Genomic DNA, 9,332 nt, shown 5'->3' with positions numbered 1-9,332 from the left:
GTGCGGGTGAGCGTGCAGACTGCAGAGGCAACACATGATCTGGGAAAGGCCCTTTTTGGGGTCTTAATCTTCAGCCAGAAGGCAGGTCTGAACACCAGATCTCTGCGGACCTTCCCTGCAAAAGAAGAGCTTACCTGAAGAGAGTACTCTGACCACTGAGACTGAGGAGAGAGCTGAACTCCTAGGACTGCTGAGAGAGGCTAACAGAATCACAGGAAGAACAGGCTCTAGCCAGAGACAACTATAACAACTAACACCAGAGATTGCCAGATGGTGAAAGGTAAACATAAGAATCTTACCAACAGAAACCAAGATGGCTCACCATCATCAGAACCTAGCACTCCCACCTCAGCCAGTCTGGGATACCCCAACAAACCCGAAAAGCAAGATTTGGATTCAAAATCATATCTCATGATGCTGGTAGAACACCTTAAAAAGGGCATTAATAACTCACTTAAAGAAATACAGGAGAACACTGCTACACAGGTAGGAGTCCTTAAAGAATCAGAGGAAAACACTGCTACACAGGTAGAAGTCCCTAAAGAGGAAACACAAAAATCCCTTAAAGAAATACAGGAAAACAAAACCAAATAGGTGATGGAATTGAACAAAACCATCCAAGACCTAAAAAGGGAAGTAGAAACAATGCACAAAACCCAAAGGGACACAACTCTGGAGATAAAAACCCTAGGAAAGAAATCAGGAACCATAGATGCGAGCATCACCCAGAGAATACAAGAGATGGAAGAGAGAATCTCAGGTGCAGAAGATTCCATAGAGAACTTGGGCACAACAATCAAAGAAAATGCAAAATGCAAAAAGATCCTAACTCAAAAATTCCAGGAAATCCAGGACACAATGAGAAGACCAAACCTATGGATAATAGGAGTAGATGAGAATGAAATTTTCAACTTAAAGGGCCAGTAAATATCTTCAACAAAATTATAGAAGAAAACTTCCCAAACCTAAAGAAAGAGATGCCCATGAACATACAAGAAGACTACAGAACTCCAAATAGACTGGACCAAAAAAGAAATTCCTCCCAACACATAATAATCAGAACAACAAATGCACTAAATAAAGATAGAATATTAAAATCAGTAAGGGAGAAAGGTCAGGTAACATATAAAAGCAGGCCTATTATAATTATACCAGACTTATCAACAGAGACTATGAAAGTCAGAAGATCCTGGACATATGTTATATAGACGCTAAGAGAGCAAAATGCCAGCCCAGGCTACTATACCCAGCAAAACTCTCAATTCCCATAGATGGAGAAACCAAAGTATTCCATGACAAAACTAAATTCACACAATATCTTTACACAAATCCAGCCCTTCAAAGGATAGTAATGGGAAAACACCAACACAAGGACGGAAACTACACCTTAGAAAAAGAAAGAAAGTAATCCTTCAAGAAACAAAAAAGAAGAGAACCACAAGAACAGAATCCCAACTTTAACAACAAAAATAACAGGAAGCAAAAATTACTTTTTTTAATTTCCCTTAACATCAATGGACTCAATTCCCCAATAAAGAGACATAGACTGATAGACTGGCTACACAAACAGGACCCAAAATTTTGCTGCTTACAGTAAACCCACCTCAGGAAAAAAGAAAGACACTACCTCAGAGTGAAAGGTTGGAAAAAAAATTTCCAAGCAAATGGTCCGAAGAAACAAGCTGGAGAAGCCATTCTAATATCAAATAAAATTGACTTCCAACTCAAAGTTATCAAAAAAGACAAGCTGGGGCACTTCATACTCATCAAGTGTAAAATCAACCAAGATTAACTCTCAATTATGAATATCTATGCTCCAAATACAAGAGCAGCCACATTCATTAAAGAAACTTTAGTAAAGCTCAAAGTACACATTGCACCTCAAACAATAATATTGGGAGACTTTAACACCCCACTCTCAACAATGGACAGATTCTGGAAACAGAAACTAAACACAGACATATGGACACTAACAAAATTAATGAAACAAATGGATTTAATAGATATCTACATAACATTTTATCCTAAAACAAAAGGATATACCTACTTCTCAGTGCCACATGGTACCTCCTACAAAATTTACCATATAATTGGTCACAAAACAGGCCTCAACAGATAAAAAATATTGAAATTATCCCATTCAGGCTATCAAATCACCACTAACTAACGCTGATCTTCAATAACAGCATAAATAATAGAAGGCCAACATCCACATGGAAACTGAACAACACTGTATTCAATTATACCTTGGTCAAGGAAGAAATAAAGAAATTAAAGACTTTCTAGAGTTTAATGAAAATAAAGCCACAACATACACAAACTTATGAAAGACAATGAAGGCACTCCTAAGAGGAAAACTTATAACCCTGAGTGCCTCCAAAAAGAAACTAGAGAGAGCATACAAAAACAGCCTGACAGTACACATAGAAGCTCTAGAACTAAAGGAAGCAAATTCACCCCAGAGGAGTAGATGTCAGGAAATAATCAAACTCATGGCTGAAATCAATCATGTGGAAACAAAAAGAACTATTCGAAGAATCAACCACTCCAGGAGCTGGTTCTTTGAAAAAATCAACAAGATAGATAAACGCTTAGCCAGACTAACTAGAGGGCACAGGGACAGTATTATAATTAACACAATCAGAAATGAAAAGGAGACATAACAACAGAACCTGAGGAAATCCACAACATCATCAGATCCTACTACAAAAGGCTATACTCAACAAAACTGGAAAACCTGGATGAAGTGGACAACTTCCTAGAAAGATACCAGGTACCAAGTAAAATAAGGATCAGATTAATGATCTAAACAGTCCCATTTCCCTTAAAGAAATAGAAGCAGTCATCAATAGTCTCCCAACCAAAAAAAAAAGCCCAGGACAAGATGGGTTTAATGCAGAGTACTGTCAGACCTTCAAAGAAGACCTAATTCCAACTCTTCTCAAACTATTCCACAAAATAGAAACAGAAGGTACTCTACTCAATTCATTCTATGAATCCACAATTATTCTGATACCTAAACCACACAAAGATGCAACAAAGAAAGAGAACTTCAGACTAATTTCCCTTATGAATATCAATGCAAAAATATTCAATAAAGTTATTGCAAACCAAATCCAAGAACACATCAAAATGATCATCCATCATGAACAAGGAGGCTTCATCCCAGGGATGTAAGGATGGTTTAATATAAGGAAATCCATCAACATAATTCACTATATAAAAAAATTCACAGACAAAAACCTCATGATCATCTTGTTAGATGCTGAGAAAGCATTTGACAAAATCCAACACCCATTAATGATGAAAGTCTTCGAAAGATCAGAAATTCAAGGTCCAACCTAAACATAATAAAAGCAATCTGCAGCAAACCACAGGCCAACCTCAATCTAAATGGAGAGAAACTCAAAGCAACCCCACTAAAATCAGGGACTAGACAAGGCTGCCTACTTTCTCCCTACTTATTCAGTATAGTACCTGAAGTCCAAGCCAGAGCAATTGGACAACAAATGGAGATCAAGGGGATAAAAATTGGAAAGGAAGAAGTCAATATATCACTATTTGCAGATGATATGATAGTATATATAAGTGACCCTAAAAATTCCACCTGAGCACTCCTAAACTTGATAAACAGCTTCACTGAAGTAGCTGGATATAAAATTAACCCAAACAAATCAATGGCCTTTCTCTACACAAAGGATAAATAGACTAAGAAAGAAATTAGGGAAACAACACCCTTCACAATAGTCACAAATAATATAAAATACCTTGGTGTGACTCTAACTAAGGAAGTGAAAGATCTGTATGATTAAGGACTTCACATCTCTGAAGAAAGAATTTGAAGAAGATCTCAGAAGATGGAAAGATCTCCCATGCTCATGGATTGGCAGGATTAATATAGTTAAAATGGCTATCCTGCCAAAAGCAATCTACAGATTCAATGCAATCCCCGTCAAAATTCCAACTCTATTCTTCACTGAGTTAGAAAGGGCAATTTGCAAATTCATCTAGAATAACAAAAAACCTAGGATAGCAAAAAATATTCTCAACAATAAAAGAACCTCTAGTGGAATCACCATGCTTGACATTAAGCTGTACTACAGAGCACTTGTGATAAAAACTGCATGGTACTGGTATGGCAACAGACAGATCAATGGAATAGAATTCAAGACCAGAAATGAATCCACACACCTATGGTCACTTGATCTTTGACAAGGGGGCTAAAACCATCCAGTGGAAAAAAGACAGCATTTTCAACAAATGGTGCTGGCACAACTGGCAGTTATCATGTAGAAGAATGCAAATTGATCCATTCTTATCTCCTTGTACAACACTCAAATCTAAGTGGATCAAAGAACTCCACATAAAACCAGAGACACAGAAATTTATAGAGGAGAAAGTGGGGGGAAGCCTGGAAGATTTGGGCACTGGGGAAAAATTGCTAAACAGAAAAGAAATGCCTTGTGATGTAAGATCAAGAATTGACAAATGGGACCTCATGAAACTGCAAACTTCTGTAAGGCAAAAGACACTATCAATAAGACAAAAAAGCCACCAAGAGATTGGGAAAGGATTTTTACCAATCCAAATTTGATAGGGGACTAATATCCAATATATACAAAGAACTCAAGAAGTTGGACTCCAGAAATTTAAATAACCCCATTAAAAAATGGGGCACAGAGCTAAACAAAGAATTCTCAACTGAGGAATACCAAAGGGCTGAGAAGCACTTTAAAAAATGTTCAACATCCTTCATCATCAGGGAAATGTAAATCAAAACAACCTTGAGATTCCACCTCATTCCAGTCAGAATGGCTAAGATGGAAAATTCAGGTGACAGCAGATGCTGGCGAGGATGTGGAGAAAGAGGAACACTCCTCCATTGCTGGTGGAATTGCAAGCTTGTACAACCACTCTGTAAATTTGTCTAGTGGTTCCTTAGAACATTGGACATAGTACTACCGGAAGATCTAGCAATACCTCTACTGGGCATATACCCAAAAGATGTTCGAACTGGTATAAGCACGCATGCTCCACTATGTTCACAGCAGCCCTACTTATAATAGCCGGAAGCTGGAAAGAACCCAGATGGCCCTCAACAGAGGAATGTATACAGAAAAATGTGGTACATTTACACAATGGAGTACTACTCAGCAATTAAAAACAATAAATTTATTAAATTCTTGGACAAATGGATGTATCTAGAGGATATCATCCTTAGAGAGGTAACCCAATCACAAAAGTTACTTGATATGCACTCACTGATAAGTGGATATTATCCCAGAAACTTAGAATACCGAAGATACAATTTGCAAAACACAAGAAAATCAAGAAGAGGGAAGACCAAAGTGTGGATACTTCATTCCTCCTTAGAATAAGGAACAAAACACCCATGGAAGGAGTTACAGAGACAAAGTTTGAAGCTAAGATGAAAGGATGGACCATCCAGAAACTACCCCACCGGGGAATCCATCTCATAATCAGCCACCAAACCCAGACACTATTGCATATGCCAGCAAGATTTTGCTGAAAGGGCCCTGATATAGCTGTGTCAGGTGAGGCTATGCCAGTGCTTGGCAAATACAGAACTGGTTGCTCACAGTCATCTATAGGATCGAACACAGGGCTCCCAATGGAGAAGCTAGAGAAAGTACCCAAGGAGTTGAAGGGGTCTGCAACCCTATAAGTGTAACAACAATATGAACTAATAAGTACCCCCAGAGCTTGTGTTTCTAGCTGCATATGTAGCAGAGGATTTCCTAGTTGGCCATCATTGGGAAGAAAAGCCCCTTGATCTTGCAAACTTTTTATGCCCCAGTACAGGGGAATTCCAGGGCCAAGAAGTGGGAGTGAGTGGGTAGGGGAGCAGGGTCGGGAAAGAGTATAGGGGACTTTCGGGATAGCATTTGAAATGTAAATTTAAAAATATCTAATAAAATAAAGAAAAAACGCTAATGTACAACTGAGGGGGAAATCAACTGGATGAAGATGGAGGGCAAAGACTGAAAAAGAATTTTAATAGAATTTAATACATTTGCCCAAGGATTAATATCTATGATATATAAAGAACACAAAGTATTTTACTGGCTAAAAACTGGCTAAGAAAATCGTTTTTATTCCTAGTAATTAAAACAATTTTGATATTTTATCTTATCTGTCAGAATGACAATATCAACAGAAGAACCATCACTAAGTGCTGTCCTGGATTTGGAGAAGAGCAAATCTCATTCACTATTGGTGGGATTCCATAGTGATGCAGTCACTCTGGAACTCAGTGTGGAGAACTCTCAGAAAACTAACAATCAATCTACCATGTAACCCAACTATTCCACTCCTTCACATGTGTCCAAAACATTCAACATCTTACTCCAAAGAAACTTGCTCAGCCATGTTCATTGCCACTCTATTTACAACACCTCTTCAAACAATGAATTCATAATGAAAATGTGTTACATAGACCCTATGGAATACTATTCAGCAGTAAAGAAAAATGAAAACATGAAGTTTGCATATAAATAGATGGAACTCTGAAAAATCATACCAAGTACAGTAACCCATACACAGAAAGGCTAATGTTACATGTTCTCTCTTACCTGAGGCTCCTAACTCCAAATCTTCAGATGTGAGAAAATAATATAGGAGAGGAACCACAGAAACCAGGAAAATAAAAGGGGACCATTGCTGGGGGTGTACTAAAGAAGCATAACCCCTAACTACACTCTAAATATCTGTCCTTATGCCCACAGATAAATGCATTCTTCACCCCTCATCAAGAAAACTTCCCTTTGCAACATAAACAATTAATCAAAGTGCTCAGCTTCAATTAATGTATCTATCTACAAACAACTCCTGTATCTAAGGCTCAGCGATCCTTGTAGAAGAGGCAAAACCAAGACTTATGGGCCAGAGGGTCAATAGTTTTCTGTGAAATTGTGTCTCCTAGAAATGTCTGAAGCTCTGCACATAAATTCTCACCAACCTGAGTGCCTCAATATGATCTGAACAAGAGCAACAGCAATAGACATGCAAATGTGAATGTGGGTGAAGGAAAGGCAAGAAACTTGCTCAGCCATGTTCATTGCCACTCTATTTACAACACCTCTTCAAACAATGAATTCATAATGAAAATGTGTTACATAGACCCTATGGAATACTATTCAGCAGTAAAGAAAACATACAAAGAACTTCAGACATCTAGGGAATGTTGAAAGTAAGTAGCACACACACACACACACACACACACACACTCCTAAATATATGTTCAGTCTGCTTAATGTTACTTGCATATATGTTTTCAGAGCTGACCATTTGGTGTTGGATAATTCATTGGCATTATCCTCCCTCAGAAGACTGTTTCTGCCACATACTTTCAGGTATCCAAACTACATCTAAACCAAACTCACATTAAAAAGCCATAGTGGTGACACTGAGTGACAAAAAGTGGGACTGGAAACAGAATAGCAAACAGGTAAAAAAAAAAATAGGATAGTCAATAATTAAATTTACAACAAAAAATATAAAAGATGCTTCCATTATAATTACAATATTAATATCTTGAATATTACAAAATTTTTATAGGTATGTGGTGGCAGCCAATCCAAGTGTAACAGAAATAAGGCTAGCTAGCCAGAAGAGAGGTTTTGGAGGTTTGGAAAGAGAGATATGTGTTACAAGAAACTCACTGTCTAAGACTGGAACCACAGCTTATTGATGGGGAACTCAGTTAGCATACAGACCTTGAGATGACCATAGCACTGAGCAAACTAGTTTTACTTTTAGGTAGTGCATCTGAGCGTACCATTTGCTTGGATAGTTTCTTAGCCTGGGAGGAAAGGGTATATCATCTCATAACCCTGGGCTTTCACTGATTGGATGCATTCTTTAGTCTTTGGGGGGACAGAGATGTTTTCATTTTCTTTGGTTTGGCTCTATCTCCTGAATGTGCTCAAGGCTTCTTTCTCAATCTCTAACCACCAATGAACGCTGAGGAGACTTCTAGTGCTGCTCGTTTGAATGTACCTGTTCCCTCTTCTCGCTTGGTTAAGCAGATTGCCTTTCATCTACTGCCCATCTGGATTTTATCATAAAAATGTCCTCAAGACATTCAAGGCCCCAAGAAACGGATGTTCTGGTCCTAACAGCATGTGCTACATCTCAGGCTGTACCTGAACAATGTCCTGAGGATCTAGGAAGAAATCTTATCCAAGCTGAACAAATTCGCTAGGGGGGTAACAGAAATAAGAAAGTCAACAAGATACAATATAAGTGGAAAAAGAGATTACAGTTGTTGGTCAGGAATTCAATCACATGAGTGCACCTGTTTTCCACAGACCTAGACCTTTAATAAAATGTCAAAAATAGAATATTTACAAAACCAGGTTTTTTTTAATTTCAAAAGAACTGCTGTAAAAAGTTGAAAAATAGTTTCTGTGCACCTTTCATGTGGCTTTCCCAACAGTGCTATCTTCAATCACCATGATGATTTTCTAAAGCAGAAAACAGATATACAAGGGTATTAACTGTAACTTGTGTTTTGTCAGTTTTGACATGTGCTTATTTTAGCATCTACTACTATGAAATTTTATGATTTGTATAATTTGTATAAAATCCTCCAAAAGCAAGGCAAATGCTATTCATCATTGCCAAGAAGGTCTGTGGTGTTACAGTCTGGCTTTCCACCCAACTCCAGAGCACTGGTGTGTGTGTCAGTCATACAGTTTTGCAGTTCTGAGAATGTTCCACAGGAAGAATCATACAATGCACAATCATTTCAAATTTTACCTTTCATTCTGTAAACTACCCTTATTGAATTTATCAGTTGTTCATTCTCTTTTACTACTGAATAGTCTTCCATTATATCATAATTCATTTACCTATTCACTATTTGAGAAAAATTAGTGTTCTTTCCAATTTAGAGCTGTTACAGGTAAAGTTTCTATGAGCATTTTTTGTAGAATTTTGCATAAGTTTGTTCTCTTCCTTCCTCTAGGATGAAAAGATTGCATGGAGTTAAAGAAGCTAGACACAAAAAGAATATTATTCTCTTCATATAAAATACTATATCTTGCCAGTCAAACCTCTTCAGTAATAGAGCAATAGTTACATGGGACATAGATATTCATCTGTAGTGTGTAGATCCACAGGGTTTGGTCTGAGGCCAAAGGACATCTTGGTACAGGGTCAATCCTAAGTCTGTGGTCAGCCTTGATCTGGGATCTGTGGACACTGAACTGATCCCAGTACTGACAGAGTTATCCTGATCCTAAAGATGGAAAGTTTAGACCTGGAGTTTGAGCTATAAGGCTTGCTTAATTCAAGGGTTTTGGGGGCCA

The sequence above is a fragment of the Mus caroli genome, chromosome 9 (assembly GCF_900094665.2).
Source record: "Mus caroli chromosome 9, CAROLI_EIJ_v1.1, whole genome shotgun sequence".
Lineage (NCBI taxonomy): Eukaryota > Metazoa > Chordata > Mammalia > Rodentia > Muridae > Mus > Mus caroli.
The sequence above is the reverse complement of the archived record's forward strand: the minus strand, read 5'-3'. Positions refer to the sequence as shown.